Source organism: Piliocolobus tephrosceles, unplaced genomic scaffold, assembly GCF_002776525.5.
Source record: "Piliocolobus tephrosceles isolate RC106 unplaced genomic scaffold, ASM277652v3 unscaffolded_41460, whole genome shotgun sequence".
Classification (NCBI taxonomy): Eukaryota; Metazoa; Chordata; class Mammalia; order Primates; family Cercopithecidae; genus Piliocolobus; species Piliocolobus tephrosceles.
This window is the reverse complement of record NW_022325933.1, coordinates 1-22,233: the sequence shown is the minus strand read 5'-3', so window position 1 is coordinate 22,233 and position 22,233 is coordinate 1. Positions and strand designations below refer to the sequence as shown.

At 44.3% G+C, this 22,233-nt stretch overlaps 2 non-coding genes and 2 pseudogenes across 2 annotated transcripts; 2 read left to right on the top strand and 2 right to left on the bottom strand.

Moving 5' to 3' along the window:
- Positions 1 to 3,642: 3,642 nt before the first annotated feature.
- On the bottom strand, positions 3,643 to 3,713 carry TRNAG-CCC. The gene has a single exon. It is a non-coding gene; the product is annotated as a tRNA-Gly (tRNA).
- A 234-nt stretch (positions 3,714 to 3,947) lies between these two features.
- Positions 3,948 to 8,074, top strand: LOC113223470 (annotated as a pseudogene).
- Positions 8,075 to 14,178: 6,104 nt separating this feature from the next.
- LOC111530595 lies at positions 14,179 to 15,371 on the bottom strand (annotated as a pseudogene).
- On the top strand, positions 15,347 to 15,420 carry TRNAN-GUU. The gene has a single exon. It is a non-coding gene; the product is annotated as a tRNA-Asn (tRNA).
- The last annotated feature ends 6,813 nt before the right edge of the window (positions 15,421 to 22,233 follow it).

Below are 22,233 nucleotides of genomic sequence, written 5' to 3'. Positions count from 1 at the left end.
CTTACCTTAGAAGAACAAGGATGAGTATTACATTAGACTTCTCTTCATAAACTAAGCAAGCAAGAACAGCATGCAGCTGATATATTTAGTGTTGGAGGAAAAATAATCATGCTAACCTAGAATTCTGTAGAATTACTCTTCAAACGAAAGGAGAAATAAAGACTCTCTGACAAACAAAAATTGAGGGAATTTGTCACTAGTGATTTTGTCTTCCGTGAGAGGTTTTAAAAGAAATTCTTCAGAAAGAAGAAAAACTACAAAGGTCAGAGACAAATCTACACCAAAGAAAGAAGTTAGAGAAGAAATAAATGAAGATAAAATAAAATATTTTATTATTTTTATTCTTAATTCATATAATCGTCTGCCAAAATAAGAAAAATAGCAATAATAGATTGGATGATTATACATTATGAATACATCAAATGAATGATAGCAATGTTTTAAAGGGTGGTAGGAAAGGAATAAGGAATTTTGTTTTTAAGTTACCTGCGTGACCCATGAAGCTTCATAGCATTACTTACACGTTGACTTAGATTAGTTGTAAATATATATGGCAAGCAATAGGGTGAAAACGAAAACACTTTTTTTAAATGAATGAAATTCATATTTTAAGAAGAAGAAAAAAATGAGATCATGTTCAATTATAGCCAGAGAAGGTAGAAAAAGAATAAAAGACACAAAAGGAAACAATGAAGAAAGTCAAAGAATACAAACAGTTACACGTACGGTACATATTAATCCAGTGATATCAATAGTCACTTTAAATGTGAATGGTCCAAATATACCAATTGAAAGAGACTGACAGAATGGAAAATGAGTCCCAACTATATGTTTTCTACAACAAACCTACTTTAAATAAGAAGACACAGAGATATTCAAAGTGAAGAGATGGAGAAAGATATACCATACTCATCGTAATCAAAAGAAAACTGGAGAAGCAGCCGAGCACCGTGGCTCATGCCTGTAATCCCTGCACTTTGGGAGGCTGAGGCAGGTGGATCACTTGAGGTCAGGAGTTCAAGACCAGCCTGGCCAATATGGGGAAACCCCGACTCTACTAAAGACACAAAATTAGCCGACCGTGGTGGTGCATGCCTTTAATCCCAGCTACTTGGGAGCCTGAGGCAGGAGAATCGCTTGAACCTGGAAGATAGATGTTACAGTGAGCCAAGGTTGTGCCACTGCACTCCAGCCTGGGGAACAAGGGCAAAATTCAGTCTCAAAAATGAAAACTATATAAGCTATATTAATATGAGACAGAGCCTACTTCAGAGGGAGGAAAATCATGGAGATAAAGAGTCATTACATTATGATAAAGAGGTCACTTCTCCAAGAAGATACGACAATCCTTAATTGATATGCACCTAACAACAGAGCATCTAAATATGAGAGGCAAAAGCTGATAGAACTTCAAGGACAAATAGACAGATTCACTATTACAGTGGGAGACTTCAGCTTCAGTAATTGACAGATCCAGCAGGCAGGCAATCAATAAAGATATAGTGAAACTGGGCACCACTACCAGTCACCTGGATCCAACCAACTTTTTAGATTACTTCATCCATCAAGAGCAGAATACATATCCTTTTTAGGTTCACGTGGAATGTTCACCAAGATCCACTATATTTGGGCCCATAAAACACATTTCAACACATTTAATGGAATAGAAGTCATACCAAGTATGCCCTTCATTCAGAGTATGAAACTGAAGTAGAAATCAATAGCAGACAGATAGCTGGAAAACCCTAAACTGGAGATCAGACAACACACTTCTAATAACACCTGGGCCAAGGAAAAGTCTTGGAACAAATTACATGAAAATGAGTGTATAACTTACAAAAAAAATTCTAGGTGCAGGAAAATTGTTGCTTAGAAAGAAATTCATAGTATTCAATGTATATGTTAGCAAAGAAAAAATATCTACAATTAATAATTCAAGCTTACAATTTAGGAAACTCAAAAAACAAGAGCAAATGAAACCCAAAGTCAGTGAAAAACAAGAAACTAAGAATTAGAGGAGAAATCAAGGAAACAAAACCAGAAATCAAGAGAGAAAAATCAACAAAACCAAAAGTTAGTTCTTTAAAATAATCAATAAAATTGAGAAACATCTAGCTAGTGAACCAAGAGACAATGAGAGAAGATACAAATTACTAATAAAAAAAGAAAAGAAGGTCCTCATTTCTGATCTCATGGACATTAAAAGGATAACAAATGAGGATTATCAACAATTCTGTGCTCACAAATTTGATAACTTGATGAATTGGACCAAGTCCTTGAAAGACACAGTCTACCAAAACTCACACAAGGAGAAGTAGATAACCTAAATAGATCTCTATTACTGAAATTGAAGCAAAGCTTAACAACCTTCCAGAACAAAGCACCAGGTCTAGATGGTTTCCCTACTAAACATTTAAGGAAGAAATCATACCAATTATCTCTAGAAAATGGAAGCTGAGGGAACATGTCTTAACTCTGGTCTAGGAGGCAAACTTTACCCTAGTAGCAAAACTAGACAGATGATTTTGAACCAGGATGTAGAACTAGCCTGCACTGCTGAGCAGCTCCTGAAACTCAACCCTGGAAGAACTGTAGAAGCAAGAAGGAAACGTGGTTTACCAAAACTGTGAAAAATGGTAAACTTCCTATAGAGACTAAGGCGGTTTTGAACCAGCGTGCGTGGAAGGTTGATGCTCACAGGTAGGAGAGAGAGAACGACATAGAGAAAAGCATTTTCGATTCTGCTCTTGCTTCTGACTCCATGGCTATGGGCCAAATGGGGCTCTTTCCCCTTTGGGGGAAGATTTGTCAGCGGCTCTTAATCCGCCAATGTGACAGCTGCGATGTTACATCCTGGACCCATATAAGTTTCGCTGAGGAAAAGGGTAGATGAAAACAGGGGCGGACAAACCAGATGATCCTGGAGCATTCTTTTTCCAGGTTTCCTCCCCAAACCTCCAGAGCTAGTGGTTGTCATGGCCTCCCCACCACTCTGCTTAAAGAGAAGCAATAAAAAGAATCCCTTGGACAGAAGATTTGCCTGGTGGAGTGTAAAACAAACGCGGGTGATAGAAATGAGTTTTGGGGACGTGCTACTCTCCACTCGGGGGCCATCCTTCATTTTGCCCAGACCACCAAAGACTGGGCCTTCCTCAACAGGAAGGTCCGAGGCCCCTCTCCGCAGCTCCCCTCATCTGCACTCGGGTTCCTCCCCACACGCCTCCCCTTTCCCTGGGTTCCAGTTCCCCGTCACTGCATGTGTCCGCCCTACCCCACAGCTTCTCTCCTTTCGGGAATGTCATTTATTTCTTAAGCTGCACTCCATCGCGAGACGTGGTCATATAGTCTGTCCAAGGTCCAGGCAGTGAAATCAATGTCCAGGTGACTCTTTGTATTTCAGGGATCCGCCAGAAGAGACAATAAAAGTCCCTCCGGTTTTAGGGCCAAATATGCAAAGACGCAGAGACCAACCAGACACACTGGCTAATTCAAAGACAGTCTCTGCAAAGTACCTGCTTAGAGAAATTCCACTCCGGAAGGAACCCGAAAGCTATACAGTAGTTCCCTTTTTCTTCATTTTATTACCGCGTTTGTGACCTACCTGAAGAACAATTATGGTAAGTAAATGTAAAAACCAGAGACTGCATTGGCCGGGAATCGAACCCGGGTCTCCCGCGTGGGAGGCGAGAATTCTACCACTGAACCACCAACGCCCGCTGGTCACAAACCCTGTGACCTTTCCCTGGAAAGAGGTAAGATACGGACTCAAGGTTTTCCCCGTTCTCTTTGGAAGATTAACGAACAAAAAAGACACTCAGAGCAAAGGCTTACAGTGGAGATTTGCATCAGGCAACACCACAAACTTAAGGCTTCGCATTAAAAGAGTTGACTTGAAAAAGCCTAATTTTGAAGTAGGCTCTGTGCAACTGGGTAACAAACCTCTGTAGGAAAACACCAGAAATTCAACCGGTTTCCTGTCTCTGGTGCTGTATCCAACGTGGGACTGTGGAAAGTTCTTGCCTCGCTTCTTGATATCTTCTCTTTGCCTTTCCGCCGCTTGGGGCCTTCCAAACCCTTTCCTCCCAACCTTAACACGAACATCAGTACTTTCCCCAAAAAGGCCTTCAGAACCCAGGGACCCCGGTTTGGAAAGCTGGACTCTTGGCACTATACCTGGGATACTCCCGGAGACCTGGGTGATAACTGAGCTTCTTTCTTCATATACCTATTTCGAACTCCTGGAAAACTCCAGGGATCAGATCTTGCTTTTAACTTCTTATGCCTTACAGAGACCAAAACAAGAGCGAAGAAATGGACGTTTCGCTTCAAGATTTTTTCCCTTCACCATGCCCTGGTCGGCCACCCAAGGAGGCCAGTTCAGGAAAAAACAGTCCCATTCGATTCCATTCGACTCTAGGTAGATGCTAGGATGTTACTCCTCTAGCTAATGTAAAGCGTTATTTTGCTGTTTGCCTTTGTCTGATATCCATGTTTTCACTCTCCTTCTTTTGTTTCTGATAAGCCTGATACAGATTTGCACCGCTCTCTTTGTTGTTGTTGTTTGTTTTCTTTTCTTTTTAAATGTTTCATTTCCAATTTTTACTTTAATTTCAGGGGTACATGTGGAGGATGTGCAGGTTTGTCTCATAGGTAAACCTGTGCCATGGTGGTTTGCTGCACATATCATCCCATTACCCAGGCACTAAGCCCAGCATCCATTAGCTCCTCTTTCTGCTGCTCTCCCCTCTTCCCAGCCTCACCCTCTGGCAGGCTCCAGTGTGTGTTGTCCCCACCCCCATCCTATCTGTCCAAGTGTTCTCATCATTCAGCTCCCACTGATGAGTGAGAACACGTGGTATTTCGTTTTCTGATCCTGCATTCGTGTGCTAAGGTTAATATGCACGGCTTTTAATATGTAACCCTTTTCTGTCCATTAAACTGTTAGAGCCAGCATTTCCTTTTCTATCCAATCTGAGAGATTTAGATCCATTATAATTAGCAGTAATTAGTGTTATGTTGGAGATGATGGGCATAGTTAGTCTCATTGCCAGCATTTCATTGTATGATTTCCCTGTTTTTGCTTTGTTTTTTAATGTCTCTTCCTGCTTTTCTTAACTAGACTGGTCTGTCTGGGTAAACTTTCTGTTTTCCTATACTGTTTTTGAAATTCCATGTCCTTAGCTCAGGACATATTATGGTGGCCACTCTGAGCAAGGCCCATACTGTCTATCCTTTCCTCTGTTTATCTGATTCCTATTCCCTTGTCCACTTCTAGAAACTCGTTCTGAGAAGTTTAGTATATGCTCTTTTATCCCACACTTTCTCTGCATATTTCAATAAGGGGATGTCTTTGAAAAACATACATTGTTCTTGGATGGGGATGTTAAAACAACTATGAAATGTGAGTTGGTTCCCCAAAACCCATTCCAGCCTCTTTACTCCATTCTGTGTACTAGCTTCTCAATTTTTCTATTCTAACATAAAGTTTGTGTAAAAAGGGGCAAGGGGAAAGAGTCAAGCCAATTTAAAATGAACAAAACACTTGAACAGTGTTTTTCCACAAAAGAAGCTTTCTTCATGTCCAAATGTCAAAAGAAAGAATTCTCAGCACCATTACTCATTCAGAAAACACAAATCTAAAATGCCATGAGACACCATTACATGCCCATCAGAATGGCCAACATTTAAGAGACAGGGAAAACCACTAGTCTATAAGAATGCAGAGCAAATATATCCCTTGTTGCTGGCAAGAGAATATGATAGTGCAACCATTCTAAAAGACTGATAGTTTCTGATACAGTTAAAACTACGCCTGCTCCATGACCCGGCCATTCCATTACTAGGTTTATACTCAAGAGAAATGAAGGCACAGGTCCATAAAAAGGCCCATAGTACAATATTCCTAAACACTTTATTCACAATAGTCAAAAGTAGAAATATCCCAATTGTCCATCAATGGTATTGTATTCGTCAATAACATCGAAAAGCTGAGATACATGCCATAAAATGGACGCATCTCAAAACCATCTTTGCATTAAAAAAAAAAAAAAAAAAAAAAACGCAGACAAAGTCAGTATATTCCTTTACGTGAATTTCAAGAAGAAGCAAAAGTAATCCATAGAGACAGAAATCAGAATGGTGATTGCCTACCTGGGGATGGGGTGAGGACTGACTGTAAAGGGGCTCTAATGACTTTTTGGGCTGGTGAAAATGATGTCCTATAACTTGATCTGGGTGATGGTTTCTTACATCAAAATGCACTGGGCTGTGCACTTAAGATTGGCACACTTTGGTCTGTGTGGATTATATTTCAGTCATTTACTGATAGCAAAAATAAATAAATAAAAACAGAAATAAAAATTTTGTGTTGGGCAATGACATTAAGTTTAGATTTTATTGTATTCTTTAGGCTTTACTTAAAATTCCCAGTTGGAGTGCAAACTCTCCTCATGTCCTTTCACTTGTTTCTGATTTGACCTTAAAAGGCCAAACCGATGTTTGAAATATCTGAACCAGAAAAACAGTATGGCCACATCGTGTCAATAAGGCTGACTGAGAAGGAGTAGCTCACGTTTTGGGTGTTACACTTGCTCAGAGAGGGAGCAAAAGCCCAGCCTTCAAGATGACCGGACCCCAGCGTGCAGGGCAGGGGTTCCTTCTATTCTCACCGCTGCACAGAGCTCGGAAGGCACGGGTAAGTTGTAAGCTCTCTAGTCGCAGGTAAAGAGCGCAGCCTAGGCAGAGGTTGCAGTCTAAAGGAAAGGAGGAGTGCCACGCCCCAGGAGGGATACTGCCTGGACTCGGATTTGACCCTTGGCCAAGATGCAGAGTACTAACCAATATAGGATCACAGGAAGCCGCCTGCTTTCTTCTTTAAATTTAATATAGGGCTGCTTCGGCCTAAGCGTCCTCATGATTTTCCTTCTTTCTTGGTGTCTCTCCATTTTTCCTCCCTTTCTCCCCACTCTGCTACAGGAGAAAAGATGAGGTTCATCTCTCAAGGATCCGGTCCTTCCCGCTGAACAAAGCTACTGGGAAGTTTCCTCGCCAGGGTTCCCGCCTCTACCGACTTCCTTGCTCTCCTCCTTGCAGTTCCCCCTTAGACCCACCCCATGCCCCGCTCCCGCCCTGGTGCCCCAAGCACCCACTCAAAAACAGCGCAGTTGAGCCCCTGCAGCTCCACCTGGCAGAAGGTTTACTGGAGGCCTCGCCCGTTGTCCGCCCCACGGGATGCCAGGAAATCAATCGGAATAAACGCTTTTTAAAAAGAACTTACTTCCCCTTCTCGACCAGCCTGGGCAACACGGCGAAATCCCGTCTCTATAAAAAATACAAAAAGTAGCCCGTCGTGTGGCTCACGCCTGTAGTCCCAGCTCCTCTGGGGGCTGAGGCAAGAAAATCGCTCTGCCCCAGGAGGTCGAGGCTGCAGTGAGCCGTGTTTGCACCTCTGCACTCCAGCCTGGGCGACCAAATCAGACCCTGTCTCAAAAACAAAACAAAACAAAACAAAACTTCCCCGTGGAAAAACAGTTCCTGATTTCTATTTTCAGAGCTCTTCAAAGGACTAAAAACTAAAGGCGACGATGGATTAATTCAAGTCCTAGTCGTGCGCCCTGGTGAGTGCCAGACCCTGTTTCCCGCGAAGGGACCCACCAGAGACCCTCACCACCATCCCTGCCCTGGTGGAGCCCCCGTGCGGCACACAGGAGCCGAAGACGGCAGCGGAAGCTCCGCAGCTGCCTCAGAAGCGACTGGCCAGGGTGGGCACAGGCTCCCTCAGTAGATGAAGGCGGCACAAAGAACCGGAAGAGGCATCCCGGGAGCCCACCAGGCGTCCTGCTTCCCTTGGGTCCCCAAGGCGGCCCCTCGGGCTCGGGTTGCGGACCGGGGCGTTTCCGGGGGCTTCTGAAGCAGGCGAGGGGCAGGGCGGGCGAAGGCCATACGGCTGTCCTTCGTGCTCTAGAATGTCCCAACGCGCGTGTCCAACACCACAATTCACCGCTCTAATCTCTCCAGTTTTCCAAGGACCTGGAACTTACACAGTCATCCTGCCGGGAGGGCCCTGAAGATTTGAGGGGATGGGGAGTTTGGGGAGTGCACCCTTCCTATAGCGCCCAGAAGAAGGCACGGAACGTGTTTCTGTGGCGCAATTCGTCAGACCGTTCTGCTGTTAACCGTAAAGGTTGGTGGTTCGAGTCGGGCCCTGGGCTTTTATTTTAACCTGTTTCTGTTGATTGGACAACCAACTCCTGATTGATCACAAGACACACGTGTCCCCACTTCCTATCCACCTTAAGTCTGAGGCTTAGCAAGGGCCACCGCACGCCATACCTGTCAAACTCAGGAATCCCACAGACCTTAGAAAGGATCTCGCTTGTGGTGTGATAAAAATCTTCCTTGCTCCCATGACTTGGCTCGGTGAGGTAGACATTTTGTGCTTCAAGTTTTTCATGTTTAATAATAGGAGGCCTATTACAGCAGTATCCTATCCCCAGGATGTGCCTGGGTTTACTGATTGCTCTATCAGTGATGTGACCAGTGGAATCAGTCATCCTCATGGTGATCCTCGCCATTGTTCGTGAAAACAGCATTTCTTCCTCAGTTTGTGCATGATTTATTTAACTCTTTTCAAAATGTTTTTGAAGTGAGGTGTGTTTCACGGTTTTAGGATTACAAATGATGCTACAATCACCATCATTCTTGTACACATATCTTCGGTCACTCATGCAGATATTTCTATAGTGTAGAGAACAAGATGTGCTATTTTTACATTATAGAATTTATTTAATGCTTCTAATTTGAGTACATTCTGCAAATTAATCTTTCATGGGAGTGGTACCAAATCATATTCCAATTTGTTTCCCAATTCTGTCAGTGTCCCTTTTGTCATTTATTTGCTGGCACAACAAACTTTCTACACATCGATGTATGATATTCCAGCCTTGGTCACCCAGACTGGAGTGCAGTGGTGCAAACATGGCTCACTGCAGCCTGGACCTCCTGAGGCAGAGCGATTTTCTTGCCTCAGCGCCGCAAGGAGCTGGGACCACAGGTATGTGCCACACGATAGGCTAATTTTTGTATTTTTTTGTAGAGATGGGATTTTGCCGTGTTGCCCAGGCTGGTCACGAGGGGAGAGGCACCCTCCTGGCTTAACTGAGGGGTTATACAACAGAAGGACATGGTGGACATCACACACAGATACTCTTTGACCTAGGATGAACTGATAAACTTCTAAGATATTTTAAAGTCCTGCAACATCCGTGATTGTTTTCTGTGATGACCAAGTCACACTGGTCAGGAGAAGATGCGCCACAGTGACCTCTTGGAAAGTTTTCTGTCAAGTCCCCTTATACAAGGGGAGCAAAATCACAAAGGTCCCAGGCGATTTTTTCTTCTCCCCTTTCCTCTTTTCTTCATAAATCTTGGTTTTGCTTTTATTTGCCAAAACCAATCTAATGCCCATTCTCCCTCCTATACGATGGTAAATTAGCATGCAGATAGCTGTCCCTGTATTATTATTTGATAGATTTTTTTCAGGGGTTGTGTCCATAACAATTAGCCTATCTGAGAAACATCACTGGAGCCAACAGAACCCTCCACCCTACAGGCATCTTGTGAAGGCCTGAACGCTCAGAGCTATTAGCTCCTGTTCCCTTGGTTCTTCTAATGAATATCATGAATAGAAATTGAGCTCTTTGGCTTTTACCCACTAAGTATGGCTATAGTACAGGTCTCTCTCTCCCTCTATGTCTTCTCTCTCTCGTACTGTTTCTTTCTCATTTTTGCATTATTATTTTCTGCCATCAGTGGCACCAGTGTGGGTTTCTGGTTTTGATGTTATGAAGTGAACTTCTGGGGACAATCTCTGTTAGGTGGTGGTTGACAAGGATCCATTCCCTGACTGGCAGTACATGACAGCTAATCTAGTCTGCGAGGCTTTCTTGATTGTCCATTATCCTAAAGATTCTGGTCTTTCCTGACATTTGAGACTGCAGCGATGAGAATTTTTTCATATCTTGTCTTTCTGATGTTTGGTAAAAGTCTTATGGACATAGTAGTTGTCAATATCTGCAAGAATGGCATCTCTATAATAAGGATGATCTTAATACACAATGTGCCACACCCCATTTCATAGGAACTCTTGGCTCCAGGAAAGTGCTATACCTAAATGGATCTTGGCACAGGAAGGAAACTAAATTCCTAGCATGTGAGGGGCAGCTTTCCTTGATGGGCATATTCACATTTTTCATAGCTGAAAAATATCGAATTAATCTCCTCTAAGGATTGTGTAAATTACAGTACAGGAAGGAGAAAAAAGACAATTATTACATCCCAAGTAAGCAACTGAGTCAGCAACATGAGCATTTCTGATAATTATACAAATCAAGACCTCATAATTTCCTGTAACTTAAGCAAGTCCAGCCCTTAGTAAAAACGGTAGAAAAGCAATGACCTGTAACAGTTGTCAGAATGAAAAATGGAGCCACTTATGCCAAATCCTAACAAAATTGAATCAGGAGATCACAAAGGAGGGGTGCTCACACACACATGCCCATGACAAAAAACTACCACAAGAACTGCCTGAAAACCACAACTTTGCACAAAGGCCACCACAACCTTACCCAAAGAATCTCTCTGCAAGGACATCTGCCCAGCAACTGCCTATTCAGCCTTGGACCGATGCTGCCCTTGCCTTTATTCCTTGTGGCCAAGGATAATGGTTTCTAAACAACCATGTGACCTTTCTCATTTCGGCTGTGAAAGGTTCCCCTTCTCAGCCTGCCGGGATGCGCCTATGGGTCCTCATACCGTAGTGTGCGGATCCCGTATTGAAATCCTCTGTTTATTCCCAAACATTCATTTCTTTGGAGAACCACCCTCTCTTGGTTGTTATTTTAGGTTGGCAACTTCGTCCTCTGGAAAAGAGAATAACCTGTTAGACTCAAAATTGTATATTTTTATATATATTTTAAATATATTTGATATATTTTTACATAAAAGCCATGACAAAATGACAATCCACAAGTGGCAATGGTATGTAGGGGTTAGGGAGAGACTCCATAAGGTCAAAATTAACCTCACTTTATTTATTTATTTTTATTTTTTTGAAATGGAGTTTCACTCCTGTTGCCCAGGCTGGAGTGCAATGGTGGGATCTTGGCTCACTGCAACATCCACCTGCCAGGTTCAAGCAATTCTCCTGCCTCAGCCTCCTGAGTAGCTGGGATTACGGGCATGCACCACCATGCCCAACTAATTTTCTGCATTTTTAGTAGAAATGGGGTTTCACCATGTTATCCAGGCTGGTCTCAAACTCCTGAGCTCAGGTGATCTGCCCACCTCGGCCTCCCAAAGTGTGGGATTACAGGGGTGAGCCACTGTGCCTGGGCAACCTTACTTTCAATGAAACTCTCACATGTTGCTACTATAAGAGAAAGGAAGACAATGTTACGCTGGAATACATTAAATGTCGTGGGATAAACAGGCAGGACATGATGCTAAATTTATTAGTCACTCTTATTGAGAGTATTTGTGAAGATTAATTCTTCTGTTAGTTTGAATGGTCCATGGGGTGCCCAGATATTTGGTTAAACAATATTTCTCACTGTGTTTCTGAGAGTGTTTCTGGATGAGATTGATATTTGAATCAGTAAACTGCGTAAAGCAGATTGCTCTCCCCAGTGTGAGTGGGCCTCATCCAACCCACAGAAGGCTTGAATAGAATGAAAGGCTAAGAAAGAAGTCTTTCTGCTCCACTGCCTTTGAGCTGGGACATCAGTCTTCTGCTTTGGGCCTCAGACTTGGTAGAGAACTACATTCGACTCTCCTGGGTCTAGAGCTTACTCAGTGTAGACCTCGGACTTCTCTGCTTCCATAATCACATTAGCCAATATAAATCTCTCTCTCTCTCTCTCTCTCTCTCTCTCTCTCTCTCTCTGTGTGTGTGTGTGTGTGTGTGTGTGTGTGTATCCTGCTTGTTTTCATTCTCTGGAGAGCTCAGACTAATGTAGTAATATATGCCTCTCGCCAGTCTTTGTCTCTATGCTTTTAAAAGGTATAAAATAAATAAGTAAACAAAACCCTGGAGGATTCTCAAAGAGGAACAGCAAAGGAAGTGAATTCTGACAGGTTTTGCACCGAGGACATTCAGGTGTGAGGAAAACATGAAAACCACTATGCTAGGGAAAGCAAATGCTGTTGAGAATGTCTCACAAACACAACCTACATGTCAGGAGGTAGGGTTGGCCCACAGGGTGGGCACATTTTACTTTAATTGCACTTTCGGTGGAACTTAAGATGAATCTAGGACTTTCACGATGGACGTGTCTATATCTGTGTGTGTGTATACATACACACATAGAGTGTGTGTATATATATTACATATAGTTGTGTATATTATGTATAGTATATATATTATATATATACAGAGAGAGAGAGAGAGTCTTGCCATCTTATCCAGGCTGGTCTCCAACTCTGGGCCTCAATTGATCGTCCCACCTCCCCCTCCCAAAGTGCTCAGATTACAGGCATGAGCCACCTCACCCAGCCCATTTTCATATTTTTAATTTAGTTCAACTATTTTGGAAGACAGTGTGGCAATTTCTCAAGGATCTAGAATCAGAAATACCATTTGACCCAGCAATCCCATTACTGGGTGTATACCTGAAGGATTATAAATCATTCTACTATAAAGACACATGCACACATGCACTATTCACAATAGCAAAGACTTGGAACCAACCCAAAGGCCCATCAATGATAGACTGGATAAAGAAAATGTGGCACATACACAGCATGGAATACTATGCAGCCATAAAAAAGAAAGCGTTCATGTCCTTCCGAGGGACATGGATGAAGCTGGAAACCATCATTCTCAGCAAACTAACAGGAATAGAAAACCAAACACTGCAGGTTGTCACTCATAAGAGGAAGTTGAAAAATCAGAACACATGGACACATGGAGGGGAACATCACACATTGGGGCCTGTAGGGGGTGGGGGGCAAAGGGAAGGATAGCATTAGGAGAAATACCTCATGTAGATGATGGGTTGATGGGTGCAGTAAATCACCATGGCATGTGTATAGCTATGTAACAAACCTGGACGTTCTGCACATGTATCCCAGAACTTAAAGTATAATAAAAGTTTTTAAAATTTAAATACACATTCCAAAAATTATATAACAAGTACAGGAAGCCTCCTTTATGCCAGTTTTACAAAAACAGAAAAGATGATATATCAATGACAAGGCATCAAAGTGGCAACATATTAAAGTAGTGAGAGAGAGAAAAAAAGTTATTCTGGAATTCTAAGCCACAACGAAAAATCTTCCAAAAATGTGACTGAAATAAGGACATTTAAAGACATACAAAAAATGAGGCCAGGTGCGGTGGCTCACGCGTGTATCCCAGCACTTTGGGAGGCCAAGGCAGGCAGATCACTTGAGGTCAGGGAGTTGGAGACCAGCTTGGCCAACATGGCAAAACTTTGTCTCTACTAAAAATACAAAGATTAGCCAGGTGTGGTGGCACATGCCTATAATCCCAGCTACTCGGGAGGCTGAGGCATGAGAATCACTTGTACCCAGGAGATGGAAGTTGCAGTGAGCCCAGATCATGCCACTGTACTCCAGCCTGGGTGACAGAGTGAGACTCCATCTCAAAAAAAATACAAATAAAAATAAAGACATACAAATAAATGAAAGCATTCACTGACCCACACTATAACAAACATTAAAGGAGTCCTCCAGGCCTAAGGATAAGGATATCAGACAGAAATCTGGACCTACACAAAGAAATGGAGATGCCTGGAAATCGCTATGTATGTACTTAGATGTTGGGGTTTAGAACACGTCTAAAATCAAAATACATGACAACACTAGCATTAAGGCCAGAAAGGGAAGTATAATGTCACTTGAGGGCAAACTGATAAATACATATTCTAGAAACCTTAAAGCTATCACTGACATAATAAAAGAAAGAATTATAGCTAATAAGCCAAAAAAGGAAAGAAAATGGAATGATACAAAAAAACCATGTAATCACTATGCTGGAACAACTGCTCTCCAGGCCTCTACCCTATAAAATACACCAGTGGCCAATGAGAAATGCACAAGAATGACGACCGCAGCATTGTTTGCAATCATAAAGTCATGGAAACAACATAATTTCAAAGATACATGAAAAGGGTTTTATTTATTAAACAAACACAACAATTGAACAAAACAAACAATGGAAGCAAGTCCTTTTGCCAAGAGGAACACAGAGGGTCATGATGGTGCTACTCCTCCAAGGATTTCAGGGGTCCCAGACGCCTAGTTTTGAGTCTGATTTTTCTGGAAGATCTTATTCTTGGGGAGCTACAGATTCTCTCGTTTCGGGCTCTTTCAGGTTCTATCTCCATTTTCCTCTCAATTCCTCCCCATTCTGCTACAATAAAAAAACAGTTCTCACCTCCGGAAGATCCCGCCTGTGCCTCCCCAGGAGCCTTTCAGGAGATCTGCATGTCTGTTCCACCGCTCCCCAGCTTCTTTCCCTGCTTTTGCTTTTCCCTTCCCCCGCTCCCGCCCTCCCGCCCCACCACCCACCACCGCCTGACCACCGCCCAGCTGAGATTCTCTATTTATTCTCCACCGCGCAGAAGGTGCACTGGAGGCCCCGCCCGTTGCCCGCCCCGCGGGGTGCCGAGAAATCAACCCGAATAAACGCTTTGTAAAAAGAACTTCCCCATGGAAAAATCTCTCATGATTTCCATTCTCAAGCCTCTTCAAAGGACTAAAAGCTAAAGGCGACGATGGAGTCATTCAACAAGTCCTAGTCGTGCGCCCTGGTGAGTGCCAGACCCTGCTCCCCGCGAGGGGACCCACGAGCGACCCTCGCCACCATCCCTGCCCTGGTGGAGCCCCCGTGCGGGACACAGGATTCGAAGATGGCAGCGGCAGCTCCGCAGCGGCCCCGGAAGCGACTGGGCCGGGTGGGCACAGGCTCCCTCACTGAGTGAAGGCGGCGCAGAGAACCGGAAGAGCCATCCCGGGAGCCCACTGGGCGTTCAGCTTCCCTTGGGGCCCCCAGGCGGCTCGGGCCCGGGTCGCGGACCTGGGAGTTTCCGGGGGCTTCTGAAGCAGGCGAGGGGCAGGGCGGGCGAAGGCCATTTGGCTGTCCTTCTGGCTCCAGAATCTCCCGCGCAGGTGTCCAACGTGACCAGAGCGATTCACCGCTCTAATCGCTCGGGTTTTCCAAGGCGTTGCTCTATCGTCCTGCCAGGCGAGCCCTGAGGCTGGAAGGGATAAGCGCAGTTTGTTAAAGGCGCCCTTCCCATAATGCGCGGCAAAATAAGTAGTTCCTGTCTCTGTGGCGCAATCGGTTAGCGCGTTCGGCTGTTAACCGAAAGGTTGGTGGTTCGAGCCCACCCAGGGACGCTTGCTCACGCCTTTTAAAGCGTTTGTGTATTATCGATCACTAGAGAATCTCCCCCGTTCGTGTATTATCCATCACTAGAGAATCTGCCCTTTTTCTTCCCATAGTCCCAAATCCTAAAGGTTGGTGGTTCCAGGCCAGCCAGGGATACCCACTGCAGGGAGGGTTTTTATCTTCCCAGGATTCTAGGCACAGTTAACAGAGATCCCTGTCAAGGGCCACTCCCCAGACCCCACACACCTCCACCTCACAGATCCATTCAGACAGAGCATCTGCTGAAATGTCATGCTGTCTTGTGCCTGTGTACAAGAAACAGAGACCAAACGAGTCACTTTTGGTGCCGATAAAATCCTCATGCTGCCCCTTATAGGCTTGGATGGGTTATATGCCAGCCTCAATTTTTTCATTTTTAATAGGAGGCCTGGAGAGATGTCCCATCCCCGGGATGTGCTGGATTTACTGATTGCTCTATCAATGATATGGATAGAAAGTGGAATCATTCATCATCATCATAATCCTCTCCATCATTTTTGAAAACAGCATTTCTTATCTGTCAGTTTGTGCATGATTTATTTAACCCTTTTCAAAATGTGTTTGAAATGAGGTTGGCTTCATGGTTTTAGGATTTCAGAGAATCCTGAAATCGTCATTCTTGCACACATACCTTTGGCCACTGATAGTTCTATAGTAGCGTAGAGAACTGGATGTGCCACTGCTATATTACAGGCTTTTTAATGTTTATTTTTAGTTTTTGTGAGAGGATCTCATTCTGTCTCTCAGGCTGGAGTGCAGTGGCCTGATTGTGTCTCCCTGTAGCCTTGACTTCTCGGGCTCAAGCGATCCTCCCAGCTCTCAGCCTTCCCAGTAGCTGGGACTACAGGCGTGGGCCATTATGCCCTGTTAGTTTTCGTATGTTTTGTAGAGAAGGGGTTTCACCATGTTGCCCAGGCTGGTCTCCAAACTCCTGGGCTCAAGCAGCTCCGCAGCCTTGCAAAGTGCCAGGATTTACAGGCACGAGCAACTTCAATGAATCTTTTGTAATGTCTCTAACTTGAGCACTTTTAGCAAATTTATCTTCTGCGGGAGAGGTACCAATTCATATTCCAATTTATTTCTCAACTCTAATACTGTCCCTTTTTGTCATTTACTTGCTGGCATAACAAACTTTCTCCCCCTTCCCCCACATTTTTTAGACTAGGTCTCACTCTGTCACCCAGGATGGAGGGCAGTGGTATGATCTCAGGTCACTGCAGCCTCTACCCCCTGGGCTCTAGTGATCCTCCCACCTCAGCCTCCAGAGTAGCTGGATCTACAGACATGCACCACCACATTCAGCTTTTTTGTTTTTTTTTTTGTAGAGATAGGGCCTTGCTGTGTTGCCCAGGTTGGTATCCAACCTGGGAGCTCAAGAGATCTATTTGTCTCAGCTTCCCACAGTGCTGGAACTTCAGGTGTGAGCCACTGTGCTGGCCATGAGCCCATGATATTCTAATACGGGGACAGGTGCCTTCCTGGCTTAACTAAGGGGAGGGTACAACAGAAGGATATGGTGGACATTACACATAGATATTCTGTTGCATAGGATGGACAGCTAAACTTGTAAGACATTTTCATTTCTTTTCTTTTCTTTTTTGAGACAAGGTTTTTCTCTGTTGCCCAGGCTGCAGTGCAGTGGCGCAATCACAGTTCACTGCAGCCTGAACCTCCTGGGCTCCAGTGATCCTCCCACCTTAGCCTTCCAAGTAGCTGAGACTACAGGTATGCACCATCATATATGGTTATTAAGCAAAATAATAATTCTGTAGAGATGTGGTCTCACTAAATTGCCCAGGCTGGTCTCCAACTCCTGGGCTCAAGTGATCCTCCTGCTTCGGCCTCCCAAAGTGCTGTGCTGAGATTACTGGCATGAGCCACCATGGTCAGCCCTGTTTCTTTTTAAAATTTACTTATTTTGAATCAATATTTTATTTTCTCTGGAAAGAGAAAGGGAACAAGTGTTTTCCAGAAACAGGCATATGATATGGGCCCAATGATACCCTGATCCACCCCTTAGGCTTCAATTACCCTTTTTAAAGTAGTTCATAAGCTGACTTGTTGGAATTCAGACAAAATGATAGCATGGGGAAAGCAGTGTATTGAAAACTATTGCCTACGATTGTGCAAAAGGTTTATTCTTGCTGTACTGTCTGTTCTGGCCCAAACATAATCCTGGAAAACCCCTTCACGTGTCACAGGGACTTTGTACCTTTAGGACCCTTTGAGACGTGGCAGTTAGACTTTATCCAGCTGTCTCCATCTCAGGGTCACAGATACCTTCTGGTGGTAATTTGTATGTGCTCTCAATGGGGTGAAGCATTTCCATGCCAATGAGCCACAGCCCAAGTAGCAGGTAGACTGTGATTAGAAAAAATCATTCCTCATGGGGAGTGCCATCTGATCTCCATAGCAACCAAGGAACAAACTTTATCAGTCAGGTAGTTGGATCCATTTGCAACGTTTGGCCTATGTCCCAACATTTCCATTGTGCCTATCACCCCTAATCCTCTGGACTGATGCGACTCAATAATGATACAATAAAAATTCAATTGACAAAACTAACAGAAGTTTTTAACCTTCCCTGGCCAAAGATCCCCCACTGTTTCTGGAAAACTTTCACTCTCTCCCTTTGAAATTAGAACAGGAAGACTCATGTAGTGGTTAGATGAAGGGGCTTATGAACCTGTACTGTACTTCTTAAAGGTAACATTCTCCATCATTGCTAAGGTCTCACAAGACTTCTTACCAAGAGCTCCAAATTAATAAAGGATGCCTTTCATAATGAGCTGCTGGGAGATGAAAATATCAAACATTGTGGCCTATAATCTGGAGATGTTGTTTACTGGAAACATCAAATAAAATATTCCCTCCAAGCCCACTGGAGGGCACCAAATAGATATTATTAATATGAATGTTTTCCTTTCTTTCTTTCTTTTCTTTCCTTCCTTCCTTCCTTCCTTCCTTCCTTCCTCCTTTCCTCCTTTCCTCCTTCCTTTCCTTCTTTCTCTCTCTCTCCCCCTCTCTTTCTCTTTCTTTCTTTCTCTGTCTCTCTCCCCCTCTCTCTTTTCTCTTTCTCTCTCTCTCTCTCTCTCTCTCTTTCTTTTTTTGTTGAGATGGGGACTCCCTCTGTTGCCCAGGCCGGAATGCAGTGGCGCAATTATGACTCATTGGAGCCTTTAACTCCTGGGGTCAAGCCATCTTCCTTCCTGAGTCTCCCAAGTAGCTGGGACCAGAGGTGTGAGTCACGGCACCTGGCTCACATCAGGTATTATTGCCCAATCTCTGTGGCAGTAAAGATAAGGGCGTTGACACACAGATTCATGTTTCTCATATCTAAAAGGCAGCTCTCCAGAGTGGACATCTGTCAGTGAGGTTTTCACTTACAGGTGACCTGCAGTATCCCTGACCAAGATGGCAAGTAGCTGACATCTGTTGTAGCCGACTTCCAGATGTCATATATAACTGGGCTGTATAACCAGTTATTCACAATTCCAGTGCTAACTGCAACTGAAAGGGTTGATCTCTTTTTCTGTTTGCTGGAATATGTACACCATTAGGGCTCCTTTAAGTTATAGGGGTCCTCTCCTTGTGGTTTTGGTACTATCACCCTATATGCATATTCTCTAAAGATATGACACACTAGTCCTATTGCGTGTATGTGTGTATATATATATACCTACACACATAGCAAAATGCCTGTGATTAGACTGTTGTTTTACTGTCCCTAATTAATTTGATTACAGCAGGGAGGGATAATTCTCTCATCAGAATCTCACAAACCATTGCCACTGTGGGAAATTTGACAAGGTGCTGGGTTTGCTACCTTAAACCACCAACCACCTTTGGCCGTAATGACCATTGGTACATCCTGTGCTAAATTTCACCAGTATTCCCCCTGATTACACTCACGATGCAACTCAGGATCACATCAAGCAAAAGCTCTTTATCGAATCTGTCTGACTCTTCCTAACCTTCCTGCCCCACGTCTCAGTTTAACCCATCATAATTGTACTGTCAAAATAACTGCCTGTAATCCCAGCACTTTGGGAGGCCGAGGCAGGAGGATCACTTGAGCCCAGAAGTTTGAGACTAGCTTCCTGGGCGAAATGGTGAAACAATGTCTCTACAAAATATAAAAAAATTAGCCAGGCATGGTGGCACCCAACTGTAGTCCCAGCTACTCAGGAGTATGAGGTGAGAGGATGACTTGAGCCCAGGAGTTCGAGCCTGCAGTGAATTCTGTTGACACCACTGCAGTCCAGACTGGGCAAAAGAGTGAGACCCTGTCTCAGAAAGTAAATAAATAAGCTGGGTGTGGTGGTGTGTGCCTGTAACTCCAGCACTTGGGAAGCTGAGGTAGGATGATTCATTGAGCCCTGAAGGTCAAGAGATCAAGACTGTACTGGGCTGTGATGTTGCCACAGCACTCCAGCCTGGGCAACAGTGAGACGCCGGCTGCAAAAACAAAAAACAAAAAACAAAAAACCAGAGACAACACCAACCAAACAAAAAATTGCCGCCTCATTCTGAAATGACAGTGGTGAACACCATGATGCTATTGGAAAGCTAAGACAAAAACACTCCCTCCTGCTATCAGGATCCAACCTGCCCTCTTGCTCTAACATGTGTGACCCATGTTTTAAATGCTGAAAGCTGATGTAGCTAAATTATACTACACTTACCTGTTCTGCACCAGCATTTATTTTGTCTCTGGAGGAGATCACCATTCATGGCCCTTAAATGTCTAAAGACATGGAATGATGAAGTGCAATGTCTTTTAGGATATTTGGTCATGCCTATACGTGTATACCTCTAAAGAAACCCAATATTGGATGAGTGGGGAGGCTGAGGCGGGTGGATCACCTGAGGTCAGGGGTACGAGACCAGCCTGGCCAACATTGTGAAACCCTGTCTCTACTAAAAATGCAAAAATTAGCTGGGTATGGTGGTGTTCACATGTACTCACAGCTACTCAGGAGGCTGAGGTAGGAGAATCACTTGAACCTGGGAGGCAGAGGTTGCAGTGAGCCAAGATTATGCCACTGCACTTCAACCTAGGAGATAGAGCAAGGCTCCATCTCAAAAAAAAAAAAAAAAATTGGAGGCCGGGCGCGGTGGCTCAAGCCTGTAATCCCAGCACTTTGGGAGGCCGAGACGGGCGGATCATGAGGTCAGGAGATCGAGACCATCCTGGCTAACACGGTGAAACCCCGTCTCTACTAAAAATCCAAAAAAAAACTAGCCGGGCGAGGTGGTGGGCGCCTGTAGTCCCAGCTACTCCGGAGGCTGAGGCAGGAGAATGGCGTGAACCCGGGAGGCGGAGCTTGCAGTGAGCTGAGATCCGGCCACTGCACTCCAGCCCAGGAGACACAGCAAGACTCCGTCTCAAGAAAAAAAAAAAAAAAAAAAAAAAAATTGGAAGAGTATTCTCAAACTTTTCACTAGGCAGGTCCACCACTCTATTTTAGTAATAGTTGGAGAGCCTATTGGGAGAAAACTTGCTAATTATCTGCCTGGCCATTAAGAAGATAGCTCCAAACTTTTTTGGGGGAGCACGTTTTTGCTTTGATAGGATGTTGCTTCCCATGGTTAGAAATCCTTCTTTTACCTCAGGTAACATTGCTGATAAAAATTGAACATGGTGGCTCTGGCCTATAATCCCAGTGATTCAGAGGCTGAGCTGGAAGGATCATTAAAATCCAGGAGTTCCAGTGTGCAGTGAGCTATGATGGTGACATTGCACTCCAGCCTGGGTGACAGAGCCACTCCTACTCTCTGAAAAAAAAATAGAGTCCAGGCTTGGTGGCCTATGCTTGTAATCCCAGCACTTTGAGAGGCTCGGGTGGGAGGATTGCTTGAGCTCAGGAATTGGGGACCATCCTGAGCAAGATAGGGAGACCCTGTCTTTCAACAAACAAACAAAACAAACAAACAAACAAAAACAAAATTAGCCAGGCATAGCGGTGTGTGTCTGTAGTCCCAGCTACTTGGGAGGCTGAGGTGGGAGGATTGCTGGAGCGAGGGAAGTGGAGGCTGCAGTGAGCCAAGACTGCACCACTGCACTCTAGCCTAGGCAACACAGCAAGACTGTGTCTTAAAAAAAAAAAAAGAAAGAAAGACAAAAGAAAGAAACAAATATTGCTGATGAAACTGTAGCCTCCTTCACAGCTCAACAAAAAGCTATGTATTCACTGGCTAAGGTTGTATTAGATAATCGCATCACTTTAGATGATACATATTTTCAAAGACAATATTATCCTTATTTAAAAATGGGTAGAACCTGGGCACGGTGGCTCACACCTGTAATCCCAGCACTTTGGCAGGCCGAGGCGAGTGGGTCACCTGAGGTCAGGAGTCCGAGATCAGCCTGGCCAACACAGTGAAACCCCGTCTCTACTAAAAATACAAAAATTAGCCAGGCGCAGTGGCGTGTGCCTGTAGTCCCATCAAGTTGGGAGGCTGTGGCAGGAGAATCGCTTGAACCCAGGAGGCAGAGGTTGCAGTGAGCCGAGATTGTGCCACTGCACTCCAGCCTGGGAGACAGAGAAAGTCTGTCTGAACAAAACAAAACAAAACAAAAACAATGGGTAGATACAACAGCACTTATGAGAGTTCATAAAAGGAATTGTACATTGTCGACTGATAGTGTGGAGAGAGCAGCCGTCTGCCCACCTGGTTGTGATCTCTGCACAATACTTGCCCACAACCTCCTCTTCCACTTAGTACAACACAGCCCAGAACACACAAGGGGAGAGCTGCAGCCACAGCAGCCTCCACAG